At 45.7% G+C, this 10606-nt stretch overlaps 1 long non-coding RNA gene across 2 annotated transcripts in view; it reads right to left on the bottom strand.

Moving 5' to 3' along the window:
• The window catches only part of LOC139160088 (uncharacterized), a 9377-nt gene extending 4164 nt beyond the window's left edge, over nt 1-5213 (bottom strand). Inside the window, exons 1-3 of one of the 2 annotated variants that reach the window (XR_011557879.1) lie at nt 5158-5213; nt 3463-3541; nt 1405-1867 (exon numbers count right to left, since the gene is read on the bottom strand). This is a non-coding gene — a long non-coding RNA (uncharacterized lncRNA). The remainder of the gene's footprint in view (nt 1-1404; nt 1868-3462; nt 3542-5157) is intronic. The other variant, XR_011557878.1, reaches the window with a different exon arrangement.
• Between the last annotated feature and the right edge of the window lie 5393 nt (nt 5214-10606).

Here is a 10606-nt window from a genome sequence, read left to right as displayed (position 1 = left end):
AGTGGGGCTGAAGCGTGGGGCGGAGTAGGCGGCGGCGGCGGCTGCTCCAGGCCCGCCCCCAAGCTGAGCTTCCTTCGAGGCAAAGCTGCAAAGCTCACCTGCCGCCTTGAAGGAAGCCAAAGGAAGCTCAGCTCAACGAGGACCGGCTGTTGGTCCCTTGAAACTGCTCCCGCCGCAGCCCACTATAGAGATCCCTTTACCCGAACGGAGGCGGCGGCGGCGGGTTCAAGGGACCAAGAGCCGGTCTTTCTCGGCGCTGCGTTGTTGCAGCCTCTGAGGCCACCTCCGGGTAAAGGGATGTCCTTGGTGGGCGGCCTCGGAGGATATATGTTCTGCAGGTTCGTGCATGCATGGAGTCCTGCTCCATGAGGCAGTAGTGGCTTGGCCATGCCATAAACCGGGGGGGCGGGGGGGGGGGCGTTCATGAGACATACAGTCCCGCACTCCCCACCTACTGCATTTTCAAAATAATAAGGCACCCCTGATATGGCCAAGACCATATGTTGGAGTTTAAAAAAAAGCCCCTGTCTTATTTCCAGGGAAACATGGTAGAATAATCGCTTACATTATTGATGATTCAAATGATACATGGATACTGAGGTCAATGTCCAAATATCAATTCAATCAAGTTCATTTATTTAGTTGGCTCAATGACAAATTCTTAGCAATGTGAAGTGTTATCATCAAATATATCTTGAAGTGCTGGGGATAGATTATATAGAAACATAGAAGACTGACAGCAGAAAAAGACCTCATGATCCATCTAGTCTGCCCTTATACTATTTCCTGTATTTTATCTTAGGAGGGATATATGTCTATCCCAGGCATGTCTAAATTCTGTCACTATGGATTTACCAACCACATCTACTGGAAGTTTGTTCCAAGGATCTACTACTCATTCAGTAAAATAATATTTTCTCATGTTGCTTTTGATCTTTCCCCCAACTAACTTCAGATTGTGTCCCCTTGTTCTTGTGTTCACTTTCCTATTAAAAACACTTCCCTCCTGGACCTTATTTAACCCTTTAACATATTTACATGTTTCGGTCATGTCCCCCCTTTTCCTTCTGTCCTCCAGACTATGCAGATTGAGTTCATTAAGTCTTTCCTGATACGTTTTATGCTTAAGACCTTCCACCATTCTTGTAGCCAATCTTTGGACCCGTTCAATTTTGTCAATATCTTTTTGTAGGTGAGGTCTCCAGAACTGAACACAGTATTCCAAATGTGGTCTCACCAGCGCTCTATACAGCGGGATCACAATCTCCCTCTTCCTGCTTGTTATACCTCTAGCTATGCAGCCAAGCAACCTACTTGCTTTCCCTACCGCCTGACTGCACTGTTCACCCATTGCACCCATATAACTGCAGATATATGCATAGAGAGAAATACAAATACACCCACCTATTCATGTATACATGGAGAAAATCTATGTCTTTCGTGTCTGACAAAATGTCCCAAAATGGTTAGTCAAACCTTCTGAGATGTCGGGGCTTTAGCTGATGAAATGATGCCGAAAACCTCTGCAAGCTTTGAAGCACGAATTTTGCTCCTGAAGGTCCTCACCTGCAAATAAGAGCACAAAATATAGTCTACGCCCCTCTGGTGACATCCTTATTCAAATAGTCCTTACCTAACCTACCGTAATTGGAACTGTTAGCTGCGTCACTAAGCAGTTCAATCATTAAGCATGATGTCACATGACAATGCCAACTTACATGTGTTCCTCTGTAGTTGTTAAGCACATTTATTTATTTATTTATTTATTTATTTATTTATTTATTTCCTTACTTACTTGCTTACTTACCTTACTTACTTACTTATTTATTGGATTTGTATGCCGCCCCTCTCCGTAGACTCAGGGCGGCTAACAACAATGATAAAAACAGCATGTAACAATCCAATCCAATACTAAAATAACTTTTAAAAACCTTATTATAAAAACCAAATATACATACAACCATGCGTAAATTGTAAAGGCCTAGGGGAAAAGAATATCTCAGTTCCCCCATGCCTGACGGCAGAGGTGGGTTTTAAGAAGTTTACGACATGCGAGGAGGGTGGGGGCAATTCTAATCTCTGGGGGGAGGTGGTTCCAAAGGGCCGGGGCCGCCACAGAGAAGGCTCTTCCCCTGGGCCCCGCCAAACAACATTGTTTAGTTGACGGGACCCGGAGAAGGCCCACTCTGCGGGACCTAACTGGTCGCTGGGATTCGTGCAGCAGAAGGCGGTCCCTGAGATAATGTGGTCCGGTGCCATGAAGGGCTTTATAGATCATAACCAACACTTTGAATTGTGACTAGAAACTGATCGGCAACCAATGCAGACTGCGGAGTGTTGGTGTAACATGGGCATATTTGGGGAAGCCCATGACTGCTCTCGCAGCTGCATTCGGCACGATCTGAAGTTTATGAACACTTTTCAAAGTTAGCCCCATATAGAGAGCATTGCAGTAGTCGAGCCTCGAGGTGATGAGGGCACGAGTGACTGTGAGCAGTGACTCCCGGTCCAAATAGGGCCCTTCACTGGTGCACCAGGCGAACCTGGGCAAACGCCCCCCTCGCCACAGCTGAAAGATGTTTCTCTAATGGGAGCTATGGATTGAGGAGGACGCCCAAGTTGCGGACCCTCTCTGAGGGGGTCAATGACTCCCCCCCAGGGTGATGGACGGACAGATGGAATTGTCCTTGGGAGGCAGAACCCACAGCCACTCCGTCTTATCAGGGTTGAGTTTGAGTCTGTTGACACCCATCCAGACCCCAACAGCCTCCAGGCACCGGCACATCACTTCCACTGCTTTGTTCACTGGACAAGGGGTGGAGATGTAGAGCTGGGTATCATCTGCGTACTGTGGGTTGTTGAAGGCAATTTTATATGACAGTGACTTGCAATTTCCTGCCAGTATATCCACTGGTTTTGCTTGTCAGAAGCCAGCTGGGAAGGTCAGAAATGGGGATCGTGAGTGTGGGATGCTGCCACCATCATAAATGTGCAATTATTCGTAGAATCCGAATTGGTGAAACTTCTTTTCCTGCACCTTCAACAACCTAGTAACTGCTGACATGCGGTCACTGAACAAGTGCTAGGATTGCTACAAATTTTGTGGATCAGGTTCGTCTCTGTTTCTACTGTGCCATAGTAACTTTGAAGGCTGTGGGAAGAAGTGGTAAGTGAGGACTACCTGTGCTACCAAAGATGCCAAAAGGTCCTCAATGACTATTTTTTTAGGAAGTGCTGAATTAAGCACAATTGAACATGTTTAATATATGGATGGGACAGGAAATACCATACTTATTTGAAAGACATGGAAATAATAAAACATAAGGATTTTATTCACCTGTCATTTTCACGTGTGCAAAACAAACTATACCAAGAGGCCAAGATCAAGACGTCCTGTATTTTTGGGAGTATATGATGCATCTTAATTTTGGGGGAGGAAAATAGGGAAAAGAATCTGCTTACCAGATATTCATCCTTAGTCTGGACAGCTTCAGCGCATTATTTTATCGCCTGGTTAGGGCTTACCTCCTTTCATGTAGATCTAGTACCACAAAGGACAAAAGGACAATTTGTTGAATACAGTTTATCAGCCAGTTAGAAATCTATCTGTTGGTGATGCTGTTTATCCCACATTTTAATAATAATAATAATAACAACAACAACAATTTATTGGATTTGTATGCCGCCCCTCTAATAACAACAACAACAACAACAACAACAATAATTTATTGGATTTGTATGCCGCCCCTCTCCGCAGACTCGGGGAGGCTAACAACAATAATAAACACAACATGTACAATCCAATGATAAAAACAACTAAAAACCCCTATTATAAAACCAAACATACACACAAACATACCATGCATAACTTGTAATGGCCTAGGGGGAAGAGCTATCTCAACTCCCCCATGCCTGGTGGTATAAATGAGTCTTGAGTAGTTTGCGAAAGACAGGGAGGGTGGGGGCAGTTCTAATCTCCGGGGGGAGTTGGTTCCAGAGGGCCGGGGCCACCACAGAGAAGGCTCTACCCCTGGGGCCCGCCAAACGACATTGTTTAGTTGACGGGACCCGGAGAAGGCCAACTCTGTGGGACCTTTTCGGTCGCTGGGATTCGTGCAGTAGCAGGCGGTTCCGGAGGTAATCTGGCCATTCTAGCCTATCAGAAAGGAGGTTGTAGTCTACTTTATCGTATATATTATGCCCAAAGCATTTATCTGATCTACTAATTTAGTCACTTTGTCAAAGAATGAAATAAGATTGGGATGACCTGTTTTTAACAAATCCATGCTGGCTTTTAATTAAAACCTTTTTTGCTTCTAGATGTTTTTATTATTTTTTCCATTATCTTCCCAGATATCAGTGTTAGGCTGATTGTCTGTAGATTCCTGGGTCTGGTTTTCTCCCTTTTTCAAAGATGGGAACTACATCAGCTTTTTTCTAATGCTGTGTTCCAGGATTTTTGATATAACAAAATAAGGTTCAGGAGCGAAGTGTTTTTAATAGGAAAGTGAACAGAAGAACAAGGGAGCACAATCTGGGGTTATTTGGGGGAAAGATCAGAAGCAATGTGAGAAAAAATTATTTTACTGAAAGAGTAGTAGATGCTTGGAACAAAATTGCAGCAGACGTGATTGGTAAATCCACAGTGACAGAATTTAAACATGCCTGGGATAAACGTATATCCATCCTAAGATAAAATACAGGAAATAGTACAAGGGCAGACTAGATGGACCATGAGGTCTTTTTCTGCCGTCAATCTTCTATGTTTCTATGTAACATCTGCCACTTCCCTCCAAATCCTGGTGTTCTGAGTATCAGGTCCTGGTTCACCAAACCCATCAAATTTGAAATGACATCAAGCTGGCAGGAATACCCAACACCCCAAAACATAGGGTCAAGATACAGGAGAATCTCAATAGCCACTCCCAAAAGAATCAACCTTCACTTGAAACACTTTTTAAATCTTCCCAGCAACAGAAAATTGCAGCCACCGCTTTCACAGCGTGCAGTTCCAACGGGCTTAAATTTGGAGAGGGAGGGAACCTGCAATAGCAACTGACATGCTTCAGTCTAGTTGCTTCTCTGCTTCCACACTATGGAGAAAACCAAACTGCCCGGTTTGCTCCCAGCCTGTCCTCCGACCTATCCTCAACTCACCTTCCAGATGCTGCTTGGACCACGGGAAGAGAGTCACTCTGTACACGACCTTCCTCCCGTAAGTGACCCAGAAGAGGAAGTTACTCTGTGCTTCTCTTCTCCCATCCTTTCTAGCAATACGGTACTTGATGGTTTTAACTCTAAAATCAACCACAGAGCCCGCCTACTGTATTGTCTTCTTTCTGGGCACGGATACTGTCCTCTTAACTTCCATCTCCGGATAGGGGACACTTGTCCCGTCTCTAAGTGGTCTGTGAGCTACCAAGTTGTTTTTGACTTCTGGCAAATAAGCCAAGCGAAATAGTGAAATGTGATGCTACTTGACCTTACGAAGATTAGCTATGTGCTAAGCCCTAAAAGTTAATGGGTTGGGGTTTTTTTTTATAGAATTACAGACTAAGGGATTTGGGGTTTTTTTTTTGAAATGTCTCTGAATGGAGATAAAAGCCTCACTACACCAATGTTCCCTCTATTTTTTTTTCAGTGTGGGCGGAAAAGTATAGTGTACAATATAGCTACTCCGCCTCCTCTGCGGGATTCATGGTCTGAGCGGAAAACATGGTAGTTTTTTGATGTGATAATGGAGTCTGGGTAGGAAACATTTAGCCATGTTTCGCATATTAGAAGACTGACGGCAGAAAAAGACCTCATGATCCGTCTAGTCTGCCCTTATACTATTTTCTGTATTTTATCTTAGGGTGGATATATGTTTATCCCAGGCATGTTTAAATTCAGTTACTGTGGATTTACCAACCATGTCTGCTGGAAGTTTGTTCCAAGGATCTACTACTCTTTCAGTGAAATAATATTTTCTCACGTTGCTTTTGATCTTTCCCCCAACTAACTTCAGATTGTGCCCCCTTGTTCTTGTGTTCACTTTCCTATTAAAAACACTTCGCTCCTGAACCTTATTTAACCCTTTAACATATTTAAATGTTTCGATCATGTCCCCCTTTTTCCTTCTGTCCCCTAGACCAGTGGTTTTCAACCTTTTTTGAGCCGTGGCACATTTTTTACATTTATGAAACCCTGTGGCACATTGATGGGGGGGGGGAGAGTGGGGGCTAAAAAAAGTTTGGACAAAAAAAATCTCTCTCTTCCTCCCCTTTGCTCTATTTCTCTTTCCCTTGCTCTTTCTCTCCCTTCCTTCCTTCTTTCTCTCTCCATCCCTCTTTCTTTCTCTTCCGTCCTTCCTCTCTGTTTTGCTCTCTTTCTCTCTCTCTCCCTCCCTCCCTCTATGTCTTTCTCTCTCTCTCCTTCCCTCCCTATCTTTCTCCCTATTGCTTTCTTTCTCTCTCTCTCTCTTGCTTTCTTTCTCTTGTTCTCTTTCTCTCTCTCTCTTGTTGTCTTTCTCTCTTTCTTTCTCTCTCTCTCTCTTGTTCTCTTTCTCTCTCTCACTTTCTTTCTCTCTCTCACTTTCTTTCTCTCTCTCGCTTTCTTTCTCTCTCTGAGCTTCGCGGCCCACCTGACCATGTCAAACGGCACACTGGTTGAAAAACACTGCCCTAGACTATACAGATTGAGTTCATTAAGTCTTTCTTGATACGTTTTATGCTTAAGACCTTCCACCATTCTTGTAGCCCGTCTTTGGACCCGTTCAATTTTGTCAATATCTTTTTGTAGGTGAGTTCTCCAGAACTGAACACAGTACTGTATTCCAAATGTGGTCTCACCAGCGCTCTATATAAGGGGATCACAATCTCCCTCTTCCTGCTTGTTATACCTCTAGCTATGCAGCCAAGCATCCTACTTGCTTTTCCTACTGCCCGAGCACACTGCTCACCCATTTTGAGACTGTCAGAAATCACTACCCCTAAATCCTTCTCTTCTGAATTTTTTGCTAACACAGAACTGCCAATGCAATACTCAGATTGAGGATTCCTTTTCCCCAAGTGCATTATTTTACATTTGGAAACATTAAACTGCAGTTTCCATTGCTTTGACCATTTATCTAGTAAAGCTAAATCATTTACCATATTACAGACCCGTCCAGGAATATCAACCCTATTGCACACTTTAGACTAAAGTTCTAGCATTTAATAGTTTACATTTGAGATTGGTCTTGTATTGGGGATTGTTTTTGGGGTGGTTAGAGGAAGTAAGGGGCACGCTTTCCTATTCTTTTTCTGAGGGGAAGAAACCTCTCTAGTGTGTTCAGAAGACAGCTTTACATGAACTTACCACCACCACCATGCCCCATTCACAGCAACGCTGATAATACCCATTTCTTTCATTCTCAAAAGCTATTTAAAGAGCAGCACAATGCTTTTTTTTAGAAATGAAACATATTCCATCATATACTTTCTTTCTCACAGCTCAAACACCAAGGCTGTTGTAATAAATTTGTCAGCATCTTGGCACTGCTACCAATTGGAGTAACGTTTTGCAGAAGGTGGCCTACTTAGATAGCCAACGCAGCTAACCAGCCTGCCTCTGACCAAGATATCAGGAACCTTTATCTTGAAGATAATTGAAGACACCTACTACTGCAGAGTTTCTTAGGAAAATATTTATTTATTTATTTTTATTAATTTATTAATCAGATTTGTATGCCGCCCCTCTCCGCAGACTCGGGGCGGCTCACAGCAATCGCCATACAATGTAAACAAATCCAATATTTAAATTAATTTTAAAACACCACAAGTTAAAACCAATCATACACACTAGCATACCATACATAAATTTTATAAGCCTAGGGGGGAAGGAACATGTCAATTCCCCCATGCCTGACGACAGAGGTGGGTTTTAAGAAGCTTACGAAAGGCTAGGAGGGTGGGGGCAACTCTGATATCTGGGGGGAGCGAACTCGCTCCCCGACTCAGCTGGAAAGCGCCGAGAGACAGCGTGGACAGGCCCGTTCCTTGGCGCTGTCTCTCGGGGCTTTCGTGCTGAGTCCGGGAGCGAACTCGCTCACGGACTCGGCTCGAAAGCGCCGAGAGACAGCGTGGACAGGCCCGTTCCTTGGCGCTGTCTCTCGCCGCCTTCGAGCCGAGTCCGGGAGCGAACTCGCTCACGGACTCGGCTCGAAAGCGCCGAGAGAGAGCGTGGACATCGCCTGTATCTAGAAGAAGTTGCCACCCGAGCGCTCTTGCCCGGCGGGAGGCGAAGCATATGGGTGGGGGGGGGGCTGTCAGGACACCCTCCCACCCCAGCACTTTGCATCCCGCCGGCAAAGAGCAATAAGGCAGCAGCTTCTGCCGGACACGGGCAATGGGCGGGACAGAGAAGCGGGAAGAATCAGGAGGTTCCTTTGGCGGCTGGAGGCTGCCTGGCACCCGCTGCAGCCAAAACAACAAAGCCAGGCAGCCCCCAGCTGCCAAAGGAGCCTCCTGATTCTCCCCGCTTCTCTGTCCCGCCCATTGCCCATGTCCGGCAGAAGCTGCCTCCCGTGCCGATGTTCCCCGCCAAGCCCAGTTCGGCTTCCCTGGCTGCTTGGCCGGAGGGGGGGTGGCTCGGCCAAAAGGGGCTGGAGACGCAGCGATTTGCCTCCCGCCCCTCGCCCCTGTGCCACCGGCACGTCATCTTCCCTCCCAGACAAAAAGGCCGGCCTTTGGGGATGAAGGGGTGTGTTCAGCTCTGCGTCTCCAGCTCCTTTCGGCCGAGCCCCCCCCCCCGCCAAGCAGCCAGGGAATCCGAGCCAGGCTTGGCAGGGAACATCGGCACGGGAGGCAGGAGACGATCGGGCGACCGGAGCAGCAGCCAGGGAAGCCGAGCCGCGGGTGGGACCAGGTGGGGGCTGGAATTTCTCCGCCAGGGCGAAGGGTGGGCGAGCGGGTGCTGGGGAGGGCTTCTCGCCCTCCCGACAGCAAGAGGGGGGAGCGAACGGCGTGGGCAGGCGAAGGGCGGGCGAGCAGCAGCGAGGAGTTTGCATGGGCGGTGGGGAAACTCCTCGCTGACGCCAGCAAGAGGGGGAAGACCCAGGGAAGCCGCTGCCATCTACGCATGCGTGCCCGGCACGCATGCGTAGATGGTATTTTTGACTTCCGGGTTGAAAAATAGCGAAGTACCCTGTTCGCAATGGTTGGGGACGCAATAAACGGGGGATCACTGTATTACTACCGGTATGTATAATGCTATCATTTTCCTAAATCACTTGATATTGTATCCTTTCCCCTTATCCTTTTTCTCTTCATGTTTATACTCCCCCTTTTTAAATTAATTTAATAAATTATTTTTTAGAAAAAAACAAACTATTTTTTAGGAAAAAAAAAAAAAGAAAGAAAGACTGGGGGTTGCTTTCTGCCTCTAAAAATGTGTTTCTCCATTTTTCCTTGGGAGAAATATAATGTTCTCTCTCTTTTAATATTCCCCAAAACTTTTCATTCTTGGGTGGAGTGGGGCTTCCTACAATTTTCCCCTTTTGGGCTATATATATTTGCATATACTGTATTGCCCAACCTATGCACTATTAGAATGGTATCCATACTGTCTGTCAACCTGGCAGATTGTGAGGGATATTTGCCTGGCATCCTTACTGAGATTCTATTTGGGACAAGGGAAAATACACTGGTAGAAGCTGCAGAGGATTCCCATGGTGGTTTTGGCAGTGGCCTCCAAAACGAGGGTTTTCCACCCATGAAGATCTAGCAGCCAGCGGATCCTCTCAGGCATAACTGGCTGTTATCTATAATCTGCTTTTCTCACAATAGGTAGATCTGTGGATCTTTTCCACCACTGACATTCTTGGATTCTCAAGGACATCAAAAATTATGGTGGGAATATCTACAAATCCAATCAAAATTTACTAAAGACAAAAATACGCTAGGAATCGCAAAAAATAACCTGTTAGATAAAATATTTCTGGGACCACAAGGAAAAGTAAACAAAAAATTCTATTGCTGCTTAACAACTGTTGTGGTTAGCTCTGGCCCAGCTCCTGCCCCAAGGACTGTGGATGTGGGGGAGACATCCACATGCTGCAGGCCTGTTTTGCCCCCCTCCCGGTGGAATCTACTGATGAAGGCTCCTCTGACCAAGAAGACATGAGTGACAGGGAAGAGGAGAGTGTGGCAGACAGCTCAGAAGGAGATCAATTATCTAGCTCCTCCTTGGATTCAGAACAGATTCTCGCATGCGGAGAGCGATGCATAGGCAACAACAACTGAGAGATTATTATCAAAGAAAATGAGGCCACCTGTGGTTGGGTGGGGCTGTGGTAATTAGTGAGGCTGCTATACAGAGCAGTCTGTGGGTTTGGCCATTGTGGAGGATTATCTGATCGTTGTGTTTCGTGACTGCTTTACTGACTTTGACTTTTTGTGTGCTGATTTTTCCCGCTTTGAAACTAAACCAGACCAAAGTGCGTTTCACTTTGTGAAAGAAGGAGGACTGTGAATTGCCTCACAGCTGTAAGGTATAAGTATCACAGAACTGATAAGGGAATTGTACAAATTACCAGTTTGTTTGAAGATGAGTGCTCTTTGCTATACCAAAAGAGGGCTTAGGTTAA

Source organism: Erythrolamprus reginae, chromosome 2 (genome assembly GCF_031021105.1).
Source record: "Erythrolamprus reginae isolate rEryReg1 chromosome 2, rEryReg1.hap1, whole genome shotgun sequence".
NCBI classification, from domain to species: domain Eukaryota; kingdom Metazoa; phylum Chordata; class Lepidosauria; order Squamata; family Dipsadidae; genus Erythrolamprus; species Erythrolamprus reginae.
This window is presented reverse-complemented; position numbering and strand designations above follow the sequence as displayed.